This window comes from Schistocerca piceifrons, chromosome 7 (assembly GCF_021461385.2).
Source record: "Schistocerca piceifrons isolate TAMUIC-IGC-003096 chromosome 7, iqSchPice1.1, whole genome shotgun sequence".
Classification (NCBI taxonomy): domain Eukaryota; kingdom Metazoa; phylum Arthropoda; class Insecta; order Orthoptera; family Acrididae; genus Schistocerca; species Schistocerca piceifrons.
The window spans coordinates 523,107,827-523,112,709 of NC_060144.1; the positions used below are offsets into that span (position 1 = coordinate 523,107,827).

General features: G+C 38.5%; 1 non-coding gene across 1 annotated transcript; it reads right to left on the minus strand.

The window, feature by feature from the left end:
* Nucleotides 1-314: 314 nt before the first annotated feature.
* On the minus strand, nucleotides 315-388 carry Trnat-ugu. Its single transcript has one exon. It is a non-coding gene; the product is annotated as a tRNA-Thr (tRNA).
* Between the last annotated feature and the right edge of the window lie 4,495 nt (nucleotides 389-4,883).

Here is a 4,883-nt window from a genome sequence, read left to right on the forward strand (position 1 = left end):
AAGCATTGCCAAACTACCTTCCAATTTGCAGACGATACAAGCTTGCTTATTAGTGGTAAAACAGAAGAAAAACTAAAAGACTCCACTATCCAAACAATGAACAGTGTAGAACAGTGGATCAGCTGTAACAAGCTAATCATATACATATATATATATATATATATACTAAGATGGTATCTGTTCTTTCGGACATGTCCAAAAGAACAGATACCATCGGTGACCAAGCAGCTCATTAGAATGAAATTACAATGAGATGAACACCCTTAGCTGCTTACAGACGTTGACATACATCAACGGGGACAGATGAAAATGTGTGCCCCAACCGGGACTCGAACCCGGAATCTCCTGCTTACATGGCAGACGCTCTATCCATCTGAGCCACCGAGGACACAGAGAATAGTGCGACTGCAGGGATTTATCTCTGGCACGCCTCCCGCAAAACCCACATATTGTCCCGCACTACATTCGTAGTGCCCCCGCCCATTATACTCATTACTCGCGGCGCGTTGCCAATTCCCATAAGAGTTCGGGCACTGTTTGTCCATTCGCACAGAAGAAGAAGACGGTCAAGTGGCCGGACAGCCTTAACTACCGTATTTACTCGAATCTAAGCCGCACTCGAATCTAAGCCGCACCTGAAAAATGAGATTCGAAATCAAGGGAAAAAAATCTTTTCCCAAATCTAAGCCGCACCTGAAATTTGAGACTCGAAATTCACGGGAAGAGAAAAGTTTTAGGCCGCACCTCCAAATCGAAACAAAGTTGGTCCATTGTAATATGAGAAACAATTTAGGTCGAATGAATGACGATACAGCTACAGTAGTTAGGTTCGAGTCGTAAGCTTAGCAGTTAAGCTTTACCAGGTAGCCATTGCTATGCGTCAGGCGCTCCGTCCATATTTATACGGATACCCTTCCTTTTTCACATGCTTCGTCTGGTTTGAATTGATTGCCTATTTTTTTTTTTTTTGATCAGATAAGTGCCGTTGTCTTTGTTATAGGTGTTTATGTCACCCTAAGCTGAAAATGCATTACTGTACTGTCATGTATTGTTTGTCACATTCTGATAATGAATGTTTATGGCCTATCACCGCTCGCAGCATGGGTTGCTTTTGTGCACGCTACCGCCGCTTACAATTTAAAAAAAAAAAGAAAAAAAGAGAGGAATCGTCTCATTAGCGAGACAATGGCAAGTGACTGCTATTTGTTGTTACTTACGCTGCTGCTTTCTTTGATAATGATCAACAAGAACCAAATAATAGACTGCGTATGATAGATGTTCTGAACGAGAGTTTACCGAAAATTTTTCTCCGTTTGAAAATCTTTGCAGACTTTAGTACTTCACATTCTGCACAAAAATTAGTGTCACCTTAGATTTAAAAATCTAGTCAATTGCCGTGCTTCATTTCTGACTGTATCGCTACTAGGCATAAGAATAATATGAATAAAAACATGACATAATATGTATATTCTTCAGAGTTCGCTGCTGCCTCACTCTAGTTTCGTAGTTTATTAGGCAGACAGGATTTAAATGAGATAGCAGCAAACCCGAAAGAATACATGGCAAAATGTTTATATTCGTATTATTCTTATGGTGTAGAGAATACTGCATGTGATTCACAATTCATAAAAGTTCCTATTAGCAACCATCTCTTGTCACAGGTAGGAAAAAATTCAGAACATAGAGTTGGTCATATTGACAAACATCCCAAACAGTCTTGCCTGCCGGATTTTCATAGTACATTGAAATGCTGCTACATTTGAAGATGAACAATACGGAATTTGTATTTACTTTGTTGGATAATGTATAAAATGCAGTGATCGAAACTAGGGGTGGAGAAAAAAAGCTCGTCTTCCACCTTTTTTATTTATTTATTTACTGACACAGAGGTTTTGGCGCCAGGATTTATCTTTGTGCCTGCAAAGCATGCCTGTGTAGCGCTACATATATTCGACGGCAGAAGTTAGTTGTGGAGGCACCTACCAACATTTTTCAGAACTTCCGCTTACTTTGCATTCTATTCTAAGCCGCAGGCGGTTTTTTGGATTACAAAAGCCGGAAAAAAAGTGCGGCTTACATTCGAGTAAGTACAGTATTTTTATATATATATATATATATATATATATACTAAGATGGTAACTGTTCTTTCGTGGGAGGCATGCCTGAGATAAATCCCTGCAGTTGCACTATCCTCTGTGTCCTCGGTGGCTCAGATGGATAGAGCATCTGCCATGTAAACAGGAGATCCCGGGTTTGAGTCCCCGTCGGGGCACACATTTTCATCTGTCCCTGTTGACGTATGTCAACACCTATAAGCAGCTAAGGGTGTTCATTTCATTGTAATTTCAAGCTAATAATAAACATAGAAAAGGCAGTAGCACTGAACTTCTATAATGTAAAAGGAAGACACCACCCAAACATACAAATAGAACTTAGGGACAGAGTTCTTGAAAGTGTTGACAGTGCAAAATTACTGGGACTCTGGCTCCAGAACAACACAAATTGGGAGGTACACATTGACTATTTGCAAAGAAAACTAAGCAAAACCTGCTACATGATAAGGATCTTAAAAGCTTGTTGCAGCAAAGCCAGTCTGTTAAATGTATACTACTCCTATGTGCATTCTGTAATTAAATACGGCATAATCTTTTGGGGCAATGCAACAACAAATATTAAACTTTTCAGGATGCAAAAGAGAATATTAAGAATTATTGAAGGGATAAACAATACGAAATCATGCAGACCCATATTTAAAAAACTGTTAGTTCTTCCTCTTCCTTGCATATTTATCTATGAAACATCAATTTTCATCAAACAACATATTGATAGACACCCAGATATCTTATTGAAAAATGAAGATATACATGCATACAATACAAGGCAAAGTCTGACCTTCATATGAAACAGGTGAGAACATCATTGTGCCAAAAAGGCACACTACATATTGGGATAAAGATTTACAATAATCTGCCTTACCATACTAAATCAGCAGGTAAACTCTGCAGTTTTAAGGCTGAAGTAAAGGCATATTTAATTGATCATTGCTTTTATGGTCTGACAGAGTACATAGAAGCCTAACATCAAAAATAAAGATGCATTATGAATATTCTACTTTGTACGTTGCCTCTAATGTTTGTTGTATGTATGATTCTTTGCTAAATTACTTCAACATCTAGTCCTTAGGATTGCAATACAAACGGTATTTTATCTTGTAAATACCTAACCGTGTCCAATATCCTTTTATATATTCTATACATGTAGGATTTGAAGGACTAAATAAATAAATAAATAAAATTTAAAATATACTCGTCATTTGATTTCATTTTTGCTGCTTTAATTCCAATCCCAAAGAAAGCATATGTTTACAGAGGTGAAAATTTCTGAACCATCGGTTTAATAAGTCACGGCTGCAAAATACTAACACGAATTCTTTACAGACAAATGGAAAAACTGGTAGAAGCCGACTTCAGGGAAGATCAGTTTGGATTCCGTAGAAATGTTGGAACATGTGAGGCAATACTGACCCTACGACTTATCTTAGAAGATAGATTAAGGAAAGGCAAACCTATGTTTTTAGCATTTGTAGACTTAGAGAAAGCTTTTGACAATGTCGACTGGAATACTCTCTTTCAAATTCTGAAGGTGGCAGGGGTAAAATACCAAGAGTGAAAGGCTATTTACAATTTGTACAAGAAGGCAGTTATAAGAGTCGAGGTACATGAAAGGGAAGCAGTGGTTGGGAATGGAGTGAGACAGGGTTGTAGCCTATCCCCGATTTTATTCAAATGGTTCAAATGGCTCTGAGCACTATGGGACTTAACTTCTGAGGTCATCAGTCCCCTAGAACTTAGAACTACTTAAACCTAACTAACCTAAGGACATCACACATAATAATGCCCGAGGCAAGATTCGAACCTGTGACCGTAGCGATCACATGGTTCCAGACTGTAGCGCCTAGAACCGCTCGGCCACCCCGGCCAGCCCCAATTTTATTCAATCTGTATATTGATCAAGCAGTAAGGGAAACAAAAGAAAAATTTGGAGTAGGAATTGAAATCTATGGAAAAGAAATTAAAACTTTGAGGTTCGCCAATGACATTGTAATTCTGTCAGAGACAGCAAAAGACTTGGAAGAGCAGTTGAGCGGAATGGACAGTGTCTTGAAAGGAGGATATAAGATGAACACCAACAAAAGCAAAATGAGGGTAATGGAATGTAGTTGAATTAAATCGGGTGATGATGAGGGAATCAGATTGGGAAATGAGACACTTAAACTAGTAAAGGTGTTTTGCTATTTGGAGAGCATAATAACTGATGATGGTCGAAGTACAGAGGATATAAAATGTAGACTGGCAATGGCAAGGAAAGCATTTCTGAAGAAGAGAAATTTGTTAACATCGAGTATAGATTTAAGTATCAGGAACTCTTTCCTGAAAGCATTTGTATGGAGTGTAGCCATGTATGGAAGTGAAACGTGGACGATAAATAGTTTAGGTAAGAAGAGACTAGAAGCTTTCTAAATGTGGTGCTACAGAAGAATGATTAAGATTAAATGGGTAGATCACATAAATAATGAGGAGGTATTGAACAGCATTGGGGAGAAGAGAAAGTTGTGGCACAACTTGACTGTAAGAAGGGATCATTTGGTAGGACATGTTCTGAGGCATCAAGGGATCACCAATTTAATATTGGAGGGCAGAGTGGAGGGTAAAAATTGTAGAGGGAGACCAAGAGATGAATACACTAAGCAGATTCAGAAGGATGTAGGTTGCAGTAGGTACTGGGAGATGAAGAAGCTTGCACAGGATAGGATAGTGTGGAGAGCTGCATCAAACCAGTCTCTGGACTGAAGACCACAACAACAACATTTTAAGATTTGTATA